This window comes from Eptesicus fuscus, chromosome 22 (assembly GCF_027574615.1).
Source record: "Eptesicus fuscus isolate TK198812 chromosome 22, DD_ASM_mEF_20220401, whole genome shotgun sequence".
In the NCBI taxonomy this organism is placed as follows: domain Eukaryota; kingdom Metazoa; phylum Chordata; class Mammalia; order Chiroptera; family Vespertilionidae; genus Eptesicus; species Eptesicus fuscus.
Genome location: NC_072494.1, coordinates 44475788 through 44494184, shown reverse-complemented (window position 1 = coordinate 44494184; position 18397 = coordinate 44475788). Strand labels below are relative to the sequence as shown.

At 51.2% G+C, this 18397-nt stretch overlaps 1 protein-coding gene across 4 annotated transcripts in view; it reads right to left on the bottom strand.

Annotated features, from left to right (window-relative positions):
- The window catches only part of F11R (F11 receptor), a 72900-nt gene that overhangs the window by 53946 nt on the left and 557 nt on the right, over positions 1–18397 (bottom strand). The gene's annotated exons all lie outside the window — the stretch shown is intronic.

Here is an 18397-nt window from a genome sequence, read left to right as displayed (position 1 = left end):
GATAGATGATAGATAGATGATAGATGATAGATAGATGATAGATAGATAGATGATAGATAGATGATAGATAGAGATAGATAGATAGATAGATAGATAAGGACAAACACCCCAGCAGGGACACAGCAGGGCAGCGGGCACGCACACCTGGTCCCCGAGAGGACAGGTGCATAAAGCCCCCTCCCACCTACGAGCGGTGGGTGCGGCCCGGACTTCTGCAGTCCGCGTCCTTCCCCTCCTTCCCACACCGGGGCCTCAAGAACACTCCCTAACGCCGTCTTGGTGCCACAGCTGACATCTCAGTTAGCTTTCCGAGAAACTACCTACGGCACCACCCAAATAGAACATAATTAAACTAAAAACCAACCTTTGAAATAACCAGCAACACACACACAAAAGCAAAGCAAAACAAACAAACAAACAAAAACCCCACAAAACTTTAGCTAAAGTTCCTTTTTGAGTCCTTTCAGATCATCAGATCCAAAACCCATCAGTAATTACACATTTGCTGCAGCCGTCTTCATTCTCCCCAGGAATCCTGACTCGTGGCTGCCCCAGGCTGCTATTTCCTTGTTTAAAATACAAGGCCCTGCACCTCAACCCCCCCCTCCACCACACACACACACACACACACACACACACACACACACACACCTTCCTCTGGGCAGGAATGCAGCCTGCCTGACTGCCAATCCTCGGGACCCTCGGTGGCTAGGGATCCTGCCGGGACTCCAGCCGCTCCGGGCCGCCCAGCACTTCACAACCATCCTGGTCCGAGTCCCTTCCAGGCCTGAGCCAGCCGCTGGGACCAGATGCATTCAAACCCCATCTCTGTCACTTGGTCACGTTCAACTTCAGTCTGCCCATTTGTAAAATGAGGATAAACAGCCCTGACCAGTTTGGCTCAGTGGATAGAGCGTCGGCCTGTGGACTGAAAGGCCCCAGGTTCGATTCCGGTCAAGGGCATGTACCTTGGTTGCGGGCACATCCCCAGTAGGGGCTGTGCAGGAGGCAGCTGATCGATGTTTCTCTCATCGATGTTTGTGACTCTCTATCCCTCTCCCTTCCTCTATGTAAAAAATCAATAAAACATATTTTTTTTTAAAAAGGAAAGTAATAAGAAATGCTAGAGACTGTCTCAGAACTAGTATTCTGAAGCTAATAAATGCCTACCCCCACCCCCCTCCCTTTCTGAGCTTCCTTGTCCAGACTCGCCCTTTCCCCTCCCTTCTTCCTTCCCCTTCCACCTCCTCTACTACCACTCACTTGAGGGAAAATGAGAAGAGGGATTCCAACAGCTCCCTTTGGAAAAAGCTGGTCTCGGCTAGAGAGGAACCAGCAATTGTTCCCGACTTTACTCAGACCCTGATGGATTCACAAAAACGTAACTGTCAGAACAGGTAATCCTGGCTCTTCTGACCCGTTCCAATCAATACACCACTGGTTTCCGAGGGCAAGGCCACAGTTACTCAGTCAGGTCTGCTGTGAAACTGTGGAGGAGGCTTTGCTGTAAGAAGCCGGGTCACCATAAGAAAGATTGAAAAGAAAGCCTGAAGGGCGATTTTCTAAGAGAAAACAGAAGCGAGCATTGGGCTGCTCCAGGACGATGAGGGGGTATTCCCCCTTCTCCTTACTAACTCTTTAGGAGAAATTGAAATTACCATAAGAGGGGAAGTCACTAAGGGCCTTGTAGATACTGGGGCTACTTTATCTGTTATAACCCTGCCCATGTAGTTTCCCTCTGCCTCGGAGTAAGGCTTCTGTACAAGTGGTCGGGGTACCTAAGCAACTAATGGCTGTTTTAAAATCAGAACCGGTCCCCTTTCAACTAGGGCACGTTAAGGGACAACATATATTTTACTGGTCAGATCTGTCCCAATTGATCAGATAGGGCGAGTTTTTGTGTTTTGTTTTTTAATGAGTGATGTCCGTATGCTTTTCGCAGAAGGGCAATAAGTATTTAAAACTAAATGAACCAGATGCTGAACCAAAAGGGAAAACGATGATTTTAAAAGAACCTCCCAAGAGGAAACTAACCTTGAGACTGACTGACGTTTGCTAACCACCTTTCTTCATGATTAACTTCCATGAGAGCCTGAGAGAAGGCTTAACAGGGGCCCGCCCCTCAGAATGGCCCAAACAGCCCAGAGACGTGCAGAGATGCCTAACCCTCGGCTTGCTGCACATGCCTCTGTGGATGGGAACCTGGCCACAGGGCCTTCAGAGTCCCCTTTCCTATTGGGGTACAAACTCTTCAACTGGGAGAAATTGACTGGGGGGCCCTCAAAAAAAAAAAAAAAAAGGCTAATCTTGCCCTAACCTTTTTGGCTCAGTGGATAGAGCATAGGTCCCAAGAAGGGTCCTGGGTTCAATTCCGGTCAAGGGCATATACTTTGGTCGTGGGCTCGATTCCCAATAGGGGGCATGCAGGAGGCAGCTGATCGTTTCTAACTCTCTATCCCTCTCCCTTCCTCTCTGTAAAAATCAATAAAATATATTTTTTAAAAGGCTAATCCTTTGCAACATAGCCTGGCCCCACTATAAAGTGACAATGGAGAGTCTGGCCAGTTACTGGCACCAGTAAGGGGAATGCTACCCTGCAGCTGACCCCGCTTTCCCATTCCCAGGGAAGTGACTGGAGAATGAGGCCTTCTGAGATCAATGTGTCTTTTCCATACAAGCAAGCCCTTATGAGTCAGAAAAGGCCCTCAGCTATATGCTCCCTGTAAACTAGATCTCTGTAATGGCTACGGAGCCGCAGAGAAACCTACTCAAATGGAAAGAAACATTTCAAAATGGGTGAATTTGTTAGTCCTTTGCCAAGGATCTGCCAATCCTTGAGGAATTAAAAAGTACTGTCCTTGTTTTACGTTGCAGTCTTGACAGGGTCAGAGGTGTGTGGCTCAGAATATCAAAGCCCACTGAGCCTTTACATTCCCCCAACCTCCCCTGCTCAGCTCAAAATGCTTCTAGAGAACTGGAGGCCTGGTGCACGAATTTGTGCATGGGTGGGGTCCAGCCAGCTGGCCTGCCCTGATCAGGACTGATTAGGCCACCGTGGCCAGCTGGGGGAACTCCTGGTAGAACTCCCAGATGAGGGGACAATTTGCATTCTAGCCTTTTATTATATAGATTGGCTTTCAAAAACCAATGTCTCAGGACCTTTGAGATGCAAATACCAGGAACTCCTTTTTTTTAACTTTCACAATTTTTATTAAACCCTAGTCTAATTTAATCTATAGACATCATCCTACTGTGAACATCCTATCTAATAAAAGAGTAATATGCAAATTAACCATCACTCTGCTACACCCACAAGCCACACCCACCAGCCAATCAGGATAAAATATGCAAATAAACCCAACCAAGATGGCTACAGCCACAGAGAGCAGAAGGGAGGCTTGGGTTTCCCCAGCAATGGAGGAAGCCAAGCTTTCCGCACACCCTGGCTGGCCCAGGCCTCCGCACCAGGCTACAAAGTTTCCATTGTAAAAGATAAATAAACCAGATATCAGGGCCTCCGCTTGAGTCACCATGCAAACCACCACAGGCCCCTCGCTCAGGCCGCCCCATGCCCCAAAGGAACCCCCACCCTGATCCGGGACACCCTTCAGGGCAAACCAGCTGGCCCCCACCCGTGCACCAGGCCTTTATCCTATCTAATAAAAGAGTAATATGCAGATTGACCATCACTCCAACACATAAGATGGCTGCCCCCATGTGGTCAAAGATGGCTGCCCTCATGTGGACACAAGATGGCTATCTCAAGATGGCCAGCAGGGGAGGGCAGTTGGGAGGGACCAGGTCTGCAAGGGAAGGCAGTTGGGGGCGATCAAGCCTCTGGGGAGGGCAGTTAGGGGTGACCAAGCCGGCAGAGGAGGGCAGTTGGGGGGGACCAGGCTGGCAGAGGAGGTCAGTTAGGGGCAAACAGGCTGGCAGGAGAGCAGTTAGGCATCAATCAGGCTGGCAGGGGAGTGGTTAGGGGGTGATCAGGCTGGCAGGCAGAAGCAGTTAGGGGAAATCAGGAAGGCAGGCGAGCAGTTGGGAGCCAGCAGTCCTGGATTGTGAGAGGGATGTCCGACTGCCCGTTTACATCCCTCAAGGGGTCCCAGGTTGGAGAGGGTGCAGCCTAGGCTGAGGGACACCCCACCCCCGTGCACGAATTTTGTGCACCGGGCCTCTAGTCTATATAATAAAAACCCAGTGGTCGTAATGCCATAACAACCAAAGAGCAGTTGCTATGACGCCCACTGCGGCCAGTGAACCCAGCCCCTCCGCCAGCCCCACCCCAGATCAGCCTCTCTCACCCTGATTAAGGGTGGGTGGCGAGCCAACCCCACGCTACTCCCCCGCGGCCCCTCGCCCAGGCTGGCCCAGCAAACCACTGGCGGCCCCTCGCCCAGGCCGGGGCAGCTCTGGGGGCCCGGCATGCACGGCTCAGTCTTTTAAAAATAAATAAAGACCCGCTGGCGCCTCCCGGCACCGGCTGTTCCGCCCCCGCCCCTGCCCCCGCCCCATGGAGTGGAGCCCCAGGCAGAGCTGCTCCCGCTGGGTGGGTGTGGACCATGTGGCCCCAGGCCCGTGGGGGTGGAGAGGGTCACGCCGCAGCCGGTGTAGCTGCGCCGTTAACTTTGCTGGGGAGGCCGCGGGGCTCCCGCGTGTTCGGGGGCAGCCTGTTTGTGCCGGGACCTGGGTGCACGGCTGCACGCATGCGGTGGGCATGTGCTGGGAGCGCAGTGCAGGCACCCTATGGACATGTGTGTCTGAAAACGTGTGCCCACACTTTGGTGTGCACAGATACAGCTGTTTCTCAGAGGCGCACGTACCTGGAAAGGTGCTTTATCTGTAATGGGCAGTTTTCAAAATGTAACCCAGAGCCAGGGATCTTAGCGAAAACACGCACAGGAGAAAAGGTTTTGGTGAGAAACACAAAGCTGTAATGGAAGGGTTTATGCCCAAACGTGCTGTGAATCAAACATACGGCGATATTTATCGTCCGGTGGGTCTGCTGGAAAGGTTTGGTTATCAGTTCTCACTTCACAAAAATAAAATAATGTGACTAAGTGATTACTAAACATATGCTTCTAAGGTAAAGCAGTTTACCCACTTTGTGTACTTTTTGCACGTGTGTAGCACATCAAGGCTGTTTATAAAGTGTAACTTGGATGATGTGACAATATGGTTGAGGAAGGGGGGGTGGCCGGTTTTTTTAAAAAATGAAGCACCTCACAGTTTTTAAGATAAACGTGTTAACCTAAAATCTTCAGAAGGCAGGGTCAGGGGTCTTTTAAGATCCTTGTATATAGGCCTAAGACATAAAAAAGCAGCTACCTTTTTAGGATGTGGCCTGAAAGAAACCTGTTATTTTCAGTTATTACTGTCTTCAAAGTAAAATAACATTTTTGGCCCTAGCTGGTGTGGCTCAGTGGGTAGAGCGTTAGCCTGCAGACTGAAGGATCCCGGGTTCGATTCCAGTCAAGGGCACATGCCAGGGTTGTGGGTTGGCCTGGGCGAGGGGCCACGGGGGAGTAGCGTGGGGGTTGGCCAGCCACCCACCCTCAATCAGGGTGGGAGAGGCTGATCTGGGATGGGGCCGGGGGAGGGGCCGGCCTCGCTGGTCGCTATGACTACTGGGTTTTTATTATATAGATTATCCTCCTTATGGATTCCTGGTGGAAACAATATCTATCTTTCTAGAAACCTTTTCCTATTAGACATGAAAAAGTTAACTTGGGTATCTGTTAATCTTTCCTACCTGATAGACAATGATATTCTGGTTATCAGCTATGATAATGAAGTTAATGTTCTGTTGGCCACACACTGGTGGTCTTCTATCAATGTAAGCTTTGGTACATTTTTCAGGCTGTGTCTATTACAGAGGACCATCTTGGACAAACCCCTCCCAGAACACCGCCCCATACTTCCCGTGGTACCATTATATATGGATCTAGTCTAGATGAGTATTCTAGATGAGTATTGCCTCACTATAGGAATGGATGAAGCTAACTGCCCAGAAAGAAAATGAGAACTTCTGGATAACAGCCAATGCTTGTTCCCCTCAGATACTTCCTTGTCTAATATTAGACATTTTCTGTTCCTAATCAGTGTTGCTGATTTAATATTATTGCTTTTGTTCCTGGTATGTAAATGTTACACTAGATGCAGAAAAACAAAACTTAAGACGAGCAGCAAAAAGACTTGGATCATGGTGGCTCAAATATTAGAAATGATCCAAGATACTTTTTAACAAGGATGTATAGGATCTGACTGCCTCTCGTTTACTTGCCTTTTATTTTGAATAATAATAATTTGACCTTAAGTGCCATCTAAAGTTATGGTCTTGCCCCATCCCCAGTGGTCCACCCTGTTCAGCAAGACAAATGCCGCCACTGAGACTTCCCAGGAATGATCCTGCCTAGCACCGTGGGACCCCGTGGGATCCAACCAGAAGGTTGGTCATCAGTGCATCCTTTGGATTGATTTATGGCCAAAAGGGGGATGTGTGGACGAAAGGGGCTACATGCTAACCCGACCAACTCAGGGAAGGCCTGCATGGCGGTCTTGCAAACTCAGAGACCTAAAGTCACCACAAAGGATGGTCTGAAATTAAAACTTCAACTAGAAGCAGTGATGGTGGGTAGTCACGTCCTAGGCCAGTATCTTCCCTGACAAAGGTCAACCTTTACCTTCACTGAGCCTCTTGTCCTCTTGCATCTATGATAACATGTCGTTGGAATGTGAAAGTAATTCTCCTTTTCCCAGAACCCTCAAAGCACAGGCACCACTCTGCAGAGACCACAAATCTCATCATTGTTACTAAGTTAATCGTTGACTATTATCTATCCTGCACCCACCTAAGTAAAGAAGTTTGTGTCTATCACTTTACTTTTTATCCAATCCGAGGTTCCCCACCTTTGCTTCCTCCCGCCTCCTTAATCCATCACCAATGGAGTTCATGTAACCCACTTACCTCTCCTCCTTTGATTGTGATGTACAAAACAAGGTGGAAAACAGCCATTCTCTGGAACATTGAGATTCCGCTTCCCAACAATTGTTGACAGTTGGGCTCAAATAAACTCACAAACATTCTTCACAGGTTTGGATGTTTTTTTAAGTTAATGGCTTCTTCGGCCCATAGCTCCTCTGCACATGCTTCTTTTTCTGACTTCAATATGTTCTTCAGTTAGACATAAATGAATGTAAATACTGCCTGGGGTATAAGTACTCCAGCTCACCAAACCCTCTCCTTTATCACTGTAATTGCAGGGCAGCCAGCAGAGCGAAGCCAGCCAGCAGCCACCTCCTCATCAGTTCTGTTGCCCTCGCCTCATCACAAAACCCTTTGCCCTCGTCCTTGAACCTGTACTTGGCATACTGTGATACATACACCAATGTCTACTAATGTCCATCATGCACCAAGACTGAAGGGAACTTCATCCTTTGCATTGTAATGTTTAATTCACTCTAATTTCACAACAAGAAAAGCCACAAAGTCAAAGGCATCAATCAATAGACCTCTGGCCCTTTCATGCACAGAAAACCTCCACTTAATCTTGTTCCTCTCCAGCTGAATCCTCTTCCCTCCGAACTTAAGGAAGTTGTCCATCCAGTTTCCAGCCAACACACCTATTCACCACCCACCTACTGCAGTATGGCTTTGGCTCTGACCTTGGAATTAAAATTGCTTTTACTAAGGTCACCAGTCATCATATTTTGCAATTCTAAGTTGCCCTGATTATAAGGTATAACATCAATTTAGTAAGAGCTTCTTGAGGGGAAATTATATTAAACACTAGTGCCCCAATGCACAAAATTCGTGCACATTAAAAGGGGATTAATTAGATATATTTTAATATTGCTATTTGCCCTTTCTCTATAATAAAAGTGTCAGAGATGAAAGAAAATTAGTAAAATGTATATGAAAATTGTCCTCCTGTCAGAGTCTGGGGTGCACCATGGGACCCAGAGTCAAGTCCCCACCTACCCATGTGCACCTCAAAATTGCAGGAGACCCTGACCCAGCTCTCACCCCCGCACATTGGGCTAGATCCAGACCCGGCCCATCCCACCCTTATCAAGCCCCGCTGGGGGGGGGGGGGGGGGGGCGGGGCGCGCACTCAGCCTCAGGTTCCCTGGCCCAGCACCGAGGTGGGGAGCATGGCCTGAGGTCCCCCAGCCCAGCCCGGGGCGGGGGCACACCTTGAGGTCCCCCGTCAAGCCCCACTGGGCAGGGAGTGGGGGTGCAGCCTCAGGTCCCCTGGCTCGGTGCCAGGGCGGGGGGGGGGGGGGGCATGGCTTAATGTCCCCCGGGGCTGGCACCAGGGTGAGGGGTGCAGCTGTGGTCCCCTGGCCTGGGGCTGGGATAGGGGAGCAGCCGGAGGTCCTCTGGCCCAGCCCCGGGGCGGGGGTGGGAGGGGGCTCACACAGCCTCAGGTCCCTGCTGATTGCTCATTAAGGCTCCTTACAGGAACTCGGCCTCCGCTGTGGGGGCAGCCATCTTGTGTTACAGAAACCCCATCTCCGCTGTGGGCGCCGCCATCTTTGTGGCAGAGTGATGATCAATTTGCATACTCCCCCTTTATTATATAGGAGGATATGTAGGCTATAAATCACACCCAATTTCCAAAACATTAAAATTGTCATAGAATCAGGAGCATGCAGCATTCTCTGGTTACCCTCTGTGTCCTTTGCAAGACGTTTGCCCTGCCCATCACCCTCCTCAGAGGTCCCTCCAGCCCCTTGGTTTCTATGTGTGGCCTCAGAGTCCGGTCTTAGCTTCACCTCCTCTGTCCTTCTCTTAATGTGTGATCCCCAGCAGCATCCTGGCCAGTGGTTGGCAAACTCATTAGTCAACAGAGCCAAGTATCAACAGTCCAACGATTGAAATTTCTTTTGAGAGCCAAATTTTTTAAACTTATAACTTCTTCTAACGCCACTTCTTCAAAATAGACTCGCCCAGGTCGTGCTGTTTTGTGGAAGAGCCACACTCAAGGGGCCAGAGAGCCGCATGTGGCTCGCGAGCCGCAGTTTGCCGACCACGGGTCCTGGCCTTTTCTCTTCTCCATATTCCCCAGGAGATCTTCAGTGCAGCCCAAAATCCATTTACACCACGCCAGCCACCTCTAGCCACCACCTCACCTGACACGTCCACGGACTTCCCACCACTCCTCCTGCCATCGCCCCTGCCTCCCTGCCCGCTCTCCAGGTCGGCGGGACCACTGTTTACCCGGTCACCTTCTGGCTGCCACCATCTGCCCCTCCCTCTAGTCCAACACCAAGCTTTACAATGTCATCTCCCAATCTCCTCAAGCTGCCCCTCTAATCCCACCGCCGCGTTTTAGTGCCAACATCACCTGAAGAATTGCAATTACTCTCCAATCGGCTTCTCTGCCTTGTTAGCCTCATCCCACTCAGACCACCCTCCATCCCCCTGCTGAGGAGGAGCGGGCATCAGGGAGCGCTCACTACCTGCCAGGCACTGCTGTGAGCACCCAACACAAGGCCTGTCTCACCCACAGCAGCGCGTCTTTGGGTGTCACGGCTGTGGTCCTTAAAGAGGCCGGGAGCGGAGTGCCGGTGCAGGCCGAAGCACCGATTCTTCACGCCCTGGCCTGGTGAGGCGCTCATCACCCTCTGCTCTTGCAATTGGCCCTCCAGCAACTAAAACCTGAATGCAGCTCCCAGAGCAGCGCGGCTGCTTTCTCACCACACACTGTTCCTGCCGCATGAGCCCCTCCCCTTTCTTCATCCACCGCCTTCCAGAAAAGGCCTCCCTCAGAGGCAGGGCTCCCACGGCCCCGAGCAAAGCACGGTCACCGCAGGTCAGAGCATCTCCTATCGGCAGTAACCCTCGGTATCTCCTGCCGCCGTAAACCCCTGGAGTGATGCTGAGTACTGCTCCAGGCAAGATCTGCTCAAATCTGCAATGAATGAACAACCTAGAGCCGTAACTTCCTCCCAGCAGACATTCACTCCTTGAGGCTTATCTAACAGATAAGCCCACTTTTCCAACCGGCAGACAGGCTGTGTCCAAACCAAGTGTGGCTGAAAGGGGCCACATCTAACCTGCCCAGCTCAGGGAAGGCCTGAGCAGCGGCCTCGCAAACTCAGACTCAAAGTAATCTCTGATGGTCTGAAATTAAAACTGTTAAAATTAAAAAGAAGTCTATGGCCCTAGCAGTTTGGCTCAGTGGATAGAGCGTCAGCCTGCGAGTGAAGGGTCCGGGGTTCGATTCCTGGTCAGGGCACATGCCGGGGTTGTGGGCTCGATCTCCAGTAGGGGAAGTGCAGGAGTCAGCCAATCAATGATTCTCTCTCATCATGGATGTTTCTATTTCTCCCTTCCTCTCTGAAATCAATAAAAAAAAATTTTTTTTTTAAAAAGGCAGTGGCCAAAGCCGGTTTGGCTCAGTGGATAGAGCGTCGGCCTGCAGACTGAAGGGTCCCAGGTTCGATTCCGGTCAGGGGCATGTACCTTGGTTGCGGGCACATCCCCAGTAAGGGGTGTGCAGGAGGCAGCTGGTCGATGTTTCTCTCTCGTCGATGTTTCTAACTCTCTATCCCTCTCCCTTCCTCTCTGTAAAAAATCAATAAAAATATATTTTTTTTAAAAAAAAAGGCAGTGTATGGTGGGTAATCATGTCCTAAGCTTCCCAGAAAAAGATCAACTTTGATCTTAACTGAGCCTATTTTCTTTTTGCATCTACGACAACATGACGTTGGAATGTCAGCGTAACTTGTAACTTCTCTTTTCCAGACCCCTCTGGAAAACCACTGTGCCTGGGAGACCACAAATTCCCTCATTGTTATTGTAATCATGTTAATTGTTGACTGTTAACTATTCTATACCCACCTATGCAGTTAGTATGTCTTATCACTTCATTTCCTCCAATCCCAGAGGTTCTCGCAACCCCCGCACCCCGCCCCTTTGCTTTCTCCCACCTCCCTAACCTACTACCAATGGCGTTCAAGTAACCCACTAGCGGTTCCTCCTTTGATGATAATTTATAAAAACGGTGAAAATTGCCATTCTCTAGAAAAGAAGCATTATTTCGACACATTGAGATTCTGCTTCTGGAAATTGTTGACAGTTTGGCTCAAATAAACTCACAAAATTTCTTTACCGGTTTGAATGTTTCTTACATTAACAGAAGGGGAAAAAAACTTAATTTAAAACCCAATCTTTAAAAAAATTAATACTAACCAAGGTGTGTGTTTTTCTAAATGTTCAGTTCTCAAGGGGGAAAATGAGTGTCCATTTACCTTTTTTAAAATGTAGCTTCATCAACTTAACAATTAAGTGTTCTCAAAGTCGCTCCACAGTCTGGAAGCTTCCAACTCTGCCCCGTCACCGCCAAGGGCCCCGGCGCCCCACGGCAGCGGAGGCCAGGCCCGGGGGAGGGGTGTGGGGAGACCAGAATGTGGGGAAGCTCCAGGTTTTGTAATGCAAACTCTCCATTAGCAGCAGAAAGTGGGGAGGAGGTGCCTCCACTTAAAACACCCCACTATCTTCAAAGGCCCCTCGGGCGGGAGGCCTGCTGCAGGGGAGACCGCCTTCCACAGGCTTCCGGTTCCTTCAAAATTCCATGGGACGCTCTACCCCCAGGGCCTCGAAATGGGGCTGCATTCGAAAACAGGGCCTTTAAGGTGGTCACTAAGGGCCCTCAAGACACCCTCTCATCCCGTCGGGCTGGGTGCTCTAGGACAAGGCGGAGAGGCCGGGCCGGCTCCAGCCCCGGGGACCGGCTCCGCCGGGGAGGACAGGCCGAGGGCCGCCGTGCTGTGGGGCTTGCTATCCCAGCCGAGGAGAATCATCAGAGGTCGGAGTTCAGGGACAAAAATAAAATTTTGGGAACTAGCTATCGTTATAAGAAATACTGGTCATTCTGTTAAACTGGATTGTTTTGTTCTGAGTAAGTAAAGCACATTGTAACCTGGCTGAGCAGGTCCCCCCTGAGAGAGGGGCCTGGGAGTCAACTCTGGAAGGCGGGGCCCAGGATCCTTCCAGAACTGCCTGTTGTCAGGAAAGATTAACCTATGGCCCCAACAAGGGACCTCGCCCAGCCCGCAGGGCCTGCAACTGCAAACAACCATTGTACTCATTTTTATTCCTTTTGCCTCCTTCCCCTGCCTGTACCCCCAAACCCCCCAGTAACCTCTGTCCTTCTACCCAATAGAAGCAGCGGCTTATGGGGCGCAGAGCAGATGTTTGTGGACGACCTGCTGCTCTCCATGCTGCCGGCAGGACTGGAATACACGCTCATATGATTCAACCCTGTCTCTGCTGAACTGGCTCACGTGGTGACAGGCAGCCCGGACCCACTGGTTGCCCAGGTCCATAAGCTGGGCACCAGTAATGGGCATGTCATTCGAATCCCCATTGATTCTCAAGTCAGCATGATGATATTTCTGCACAATGAAAGAATCAACATTCTGCCCAGAGAAGGACACTATCAACAAAATGAAAAGGCAGCTTATTGAATGGGAGAAAATGTTTGCAAATCATATATCTGATACAGAGTTAATGTCCAAAATACGTTTAAAAAATGCATACTACTTAATAGCAAACACACACACACACCACACGCGTGCGCACTAAAATGTGGGTCGAAGTTCTGGATAGACATTTTCCCAAAGACATACAAATGGCCACCATGATAGAACACCTCACACCTGCTAGAGCAGCTTTTATCAAAAAGACAAGGAATAACCAGTGTTGCCCAGAATGGGGAGAAAGGGAGCCCTGCGCTGTGGGGAGTGTAGATGGTGCAGCAGCTACGGAAAACAGTACGGAGATTCCTGGGGGGAATTAAAAAGATGACTACCATATGAGCCAGCAATTTCACCTGAGTATTTGCCCGAAAAAAATAAAAACACTAACTCAAAACGTTACAGCCCCATGCCCATTGCAGCATTTACAATAGCCACATTATGAAAATAACCTTAATATCCATCAACAGACAGTGAATATTATTCAGCCATAAAAGAATAAAATCTTCAACTTCATCAGTAGAGGAATGGAAAATAGAATGAGCGATATTCGTAGGATAAAATGCTATCATCCAATAAAAGGAAACATATCTATATATTTATACATCTACAGATAGTTACTTATAATTTGTTTATGAATAGTTCATTATGAAATAAAATTTCTGAGGGGGAAAAAAAGAATGAAATCTTGCCCTTTATGATAACATGGATGGACTTAAGGGCATTATGCTAAGTAAAATAAATCAGACAGAGAGAAAGACCAATACCCTATCATCTCAGTTATATGTGAAACAAAAACAAAACACACATACAACTTCAAAGATACAGAAAACAGATTGGTGGCAAAAACTTTGTGGGGATGTAATATACAGCATGAGTATAGTTAATAATACTGTATTGAATACTTAAAGTTGCTAAGAAAGTAAATATTAAAAGTTCTGTGGACGGAAGGGGCCACATGCTGACCTGACAAGCTCAGGGGAGGCCTGCATGGCGGTCTTGCAAACTCAAGAGACCTAGAGTCACCACAAAGGGTCTGAAACTAACCTTTAACTAAAGCAGTGATGGTGGGCAGTCACATCCTAGGCCGGTATCTTCACTGACAAGGTCAATCTTTACCTTCACTGAGCCTATCTGTCTTTTTGCATCTATGATAACATCCTTGAAATGTCTGGGTAACTTGTAACTTCCCTTTTCCTGGACTCCTCGGGGCACAACCTAATGTGCCTGGCCGCCAGGCAGAGACCACAGATTCCTTCATTGTTCTCATGTTAATTGTTCCTGCACCCACCTAAGTATGTGTCCATCATTTTACTTTTTATCCAATCCCAGGGGTCCCTCCCCCTACACTTTGCTTTCTCCCGCCTCTCTAGTCTATCACCAATAGATTTCAGGTAACCTACCTACGTTCCCTCCTTTGATTGCAATGTATAAAAACTGAGGAAAATCCACCACTCTCCGGAGCATCATCTCAATCAATTGTTTGGCTCAAATAATCTGACAAAAAGTCTTTACAGGTTTCAATGTTTTTACCATCACAGAGCCCTAGTCAAGTAGCTCAGTTGGTGAGAGCATCATCCATCCCTATGTCAGGGCACATACAAGAAGCAACAAATGAATACATAAGTGAAGCAACACACTGATGTTTCTTTTTCTTTTTCCCTCCCTCTCCCTCTCTCACTTCAAAAAAAACCACCCCACAATTTTAAAGAATCAATGAATTAAAAAAATGTTTTTGTTTAAGTTTTTACCCAGGGGGGAACATCTGTAGCTATGTATGGTGATGTTGTTAACTAGACTGACTGTGGCGATCATTTCACAATGTAAACAAATAGTGAGTCTGTGCTGTACACATGAATTCAATAAAAGAGAAAATAATCACATTATTTAAAGATCAGCATGCCAAGCCGGTGTGGCTCAGTGTTGAGCGTGGACCTATAGACCAGGAGGTCATGGTTTAATTCCTGGTCAGGGCACAGGCCCAGGTTGCAGCTAGTGTGCAGCAGGCAGCCAATCAATGATTCTCTCTCACCACTGATGTTTCTATTTCTCCCTCTCCATTCCTCTCTGAAATCAATAAAAAATATATTTCAGAACAAAGAATAACAGGAAATATGAAAATATTGTCACACCAGGAAACACTGAATGATTAAATAAAACTTTAATGGTGAAATGAGGTAACAGATGAGTAAGAAATAGATTACTACACCATCAAGATCTGAAGTGTGCATGTGAGTCTTGATAAATTTCCAGGAAAGAAAAATGGCAGGAGACGAAGAGAGCACAGGTCACCTGGACCCTGGTGAGAACAGGAAAGCGGGCAGGTGGACAGCACAGGGTAGGAGGTGGGAGAGGAGTGAGTGAGGTACCGAGAAGGGGAGGGGGTGATGCTGGTATTCACACTCAAATCAATCAAGCGTGTTCCCAGACATTCAGCTGTGCCAACCTGTAAGACTGCGGATATAATGCCTAAAAATCACTTTGTATCCAAGTAATACGAAAACTAGCAAACTGTATTTTCCAAAATAGGTTCTATGTATACACTTATCTGTGTGCTTGTCTTACATGGTGGCTGCAGTAGAGCCTAAGCCCCCTCCTCTGGGATCTGGGCAGGTCCTGTGACTGTCGGGGCCAGAGGAGTGATGACAGAGGTCCCCAAACCCCACATTCAGATTTGTGTCTGGTGTGCACTGTCTCTATAGAGTCTCACAGAAACCCTGAGACAAGCACTATTGCTTCCCTCCACTTCACAGATGAGAACACTGAGGCTGAGCATAGTTGACCCAAATCACACAGCTACAAGCAGCAAGGAAGGAAACTTAACCCAAGTTAGACTTAAAGATACCCTTCCAGACGCATGCACAGGACAGCGGCGTGTTATTTAGTACAGCAAAGAAAAAGAAAACTACATGCCCACAAGGGTGAACAAGGGAACTATGCTATAGCCACACAGTGGATTTGCTTAAAACATGTTTTGATATGTATACTAGCAATGTATGAGGAAAGACCGGAATGGAATGGCAGGTTAAGTGTTTCTCTCCAGATACTAGGATTCACGTGATGTTCTGTATTCCTCCGTGTTTTCTCAGTTTTCTCCCCAGAGCATGTATCATAAAAATAAGACGTAAAAAAGTAACTCTCCCATTCTGTGCCCCGAACGGGCCGTGCTCGGACCTCCTTAATGAGGAGCCCTCTGCTCTGTTCTGCTTGGTTCCTGCTTGTCTCCGGCTCCTCGGGAGCAGCCCCCAGGGATGCTGCACCCCAGCTCCTCACCCCCTTTGCCAGAGGGAAGGTGCTGTGCTAAGAAGGATGCCCCAGAGGGCGGAGGCCTCCGGGCACCGAACAGAGCCCACACCGCACAGCAGGTCCAACCCACAGCGGAAAAGTGACTTCTTACTGCTTTATGAGAAACCCTTGTCTTCTCTATACACCGTTATTGTAAATTTCCTTAAGTAGCCTTCTTGTTATGATTTTTTTTAATTCCTTTTTTTAGAAAGGAAGGAAGGAAGGAAGGAAGGGGAGGGACAGAAAGGAGACAGCCAGCCTCTGGTTTTCTCTACAAATTCATCCAAACGTCCCCTCCAGCCATGAGCCTCCCAGGACCCTGGGCCGTCCGGCAGCGCTGGGTTTGGTGCCTCTTGGTGGGCTCGTGGTTCCCAGTGCCTGCTCCCCTCAGCTTCTTTTTTTTTTTTTTTTTTAATATATGTTATTGACTTTTTACAGAGAGGAAGGGAGAGGGATAGAAGAGTTAGAAACATCGATCAGCTGCCCGTGACCGGAATCGAACCTGGGACCCTTGAGTCGGCAGGCCGACGCTCTATCCACTGAGCCACACCGGCCAGGGCCCCTCAGAGCCTCTTGATAGCAGGTGTGACTCACTGCTTTATCCCTGATCTCTGGCACCCGCTCGGAACATTGTAAACACTGATGTTTATTGGATTAACACATGAATTTGACGTTTGTACAACTAGAACTCAACAACAGGCTCCCGCCCAGGCTGGCCAGGTCACCGCCCTCCTCATTCCTGGAGGCGGGTGGGCAGCGCAGGACGGCGAGCGGGAGGAAGCTTTGGGCCAACAACAGTCTCCCAGCCCGGCGGCAGGCCGTGTGTCCGCGGCGCTCTGAGGGGCAGAAGGTGGTGAGGGCAGGGCAGGCCGGAGGGCTCTCCCTGCAGCCCCTCCTGCCCGCTCTCAGCGGAATTTCCTGCTCTGCCAGCTCAGCGCCGCCCCGCCCCGCCCCGTCCCGTCCCGGGAGGCGGGCCTGCCAGCCAGAGCTCCCGGGGCAGGGACCAGACTTCCTGGCAGCCAGCTGCTTCCTCGGTCCTCCCCCACCGGGTGCACAATCGGCAGGAGCCGGACTTTGGCCGAAACCCTGCTTTTATCAGGGAGTCGCAGGCAGATGAACCCGGGAGTTCTCGGCGCCCGGAAAGCCCCAGGATGTGTCCACTCCCTGCGTCCCACAGGCCTCAGAGCGCGGAGGCTCCGCAGAGAGGGCGGCAGGTGGTGCGGGAGGCAGGAGAGTGCGGCCTCCCCTCGACGCCGACAGGGGAAACCAGCTCCCTTTTCACCCCGCACAGACCGAGCCATGGCCGTGCCCCCCCCGCCCCCCGGGGGGTCCGATCGCCCGTGACACCGAGCGGAGCAGCTGACTCAGTGACAGGAACAGGACGGAGGGTGGATGGGGTGTCTACTGTGCCTCCTGTTGTGTGAGAAAAGGGACAGAAGCACAGGCATGTGAACATGCATGTCCCTGTCACAAAACCCTGAGCACACGCACTGGGGAGGCGCGCAGTGAGCGGACAGGGTGGTCACTGGCTCCGGCTCCCCGAGATGTTAACCTTTAACACAGCCACCAAGTCCGGGCTCCACAGACCGGAGAAACGTCATCATCAAAGTGTCCCGGACCCCGGGGCCCCGAGCCGCCAGGAGTGACTGCAGGTGAGGTCCCCCCTGACCCGCAAAGCCAGGAGCCACGTCAACCCGACACGCGGGACCCCGCCGGGCAGGCACCGGGGCGGCAGCCGAGGGAGGGGAGCCCCAGGGGCCGGTCCCCCGGGGGCGGAGCTGCCGCCCCGCAGAACCAGGCGGCCCCGCCCACCGGGCCCCCGCGGGGTGACCAGGCCGACCTTCCGGTGCCCCTTCTCCCCGGGCAGGAGCCGCTCCGGACGCCCCGGACTCCCAGGGACGCCCTCCTTCCCTTCCTCCGGCCGGGACCGCCCCGGCCCCTCCCCTGCCCGGAGCTCGTCGCCGGAGCAGCGCTTCCCTCCTCACGAGCCCGGGGTCCCACCGCGACCCCTCGGCGGCTGCCGCGCCCCAGCCTGGGGAGGGCCGGCCCGGCGCACGGCTCAGTCCTCCGGGGGCAGTGCCCTGCCTTCCCGGGCGGCGGCCCGAGAGCCGTCCACGAAGGGTGCCTCCCGCGGTGCCCGCACCGGGCGGCGATCGAACCTGCAACCAGGCACCCGCCCCCCCCCCCCCACTGCCTGCGGCCAGGCCTGTGCTCACCGACGGGCGACGGGGCCCCGGCCTCGGGGGGACGCGAAGCCAGGCCGGACCGGGGGGCGGGGGCTCCTACCGCAGCCGCGCACTGACCCTCCCTCTCGGGGTGCGGCCATGCGGCGGGGCCCGCTCCTCCACCCGGACACGGCCTCCGGGACCCCGTCCCACCAGGCGCGGGCCACGTCCCCCGGGGCCAGCGGGCTCCCCGGCGTCACGGCCCGCAGGCCGCTCGGGCCGAGGTGCGGGGGAGCGGGAGGGGCCGGGGAGCGCGGGGCCCGGAGCGCCCGCCGCCCGCTCGTGCGGGCTCCTGCCCAGGTGCTCCGAGAGCAGCTCGGAAAGCTGTTTCGGGAGAAAATCCGAGTTTGTTTTATTTCCTCTTCGCGCTCCGCTCGCAGACCCTCCAGCAGCCGCCCCGC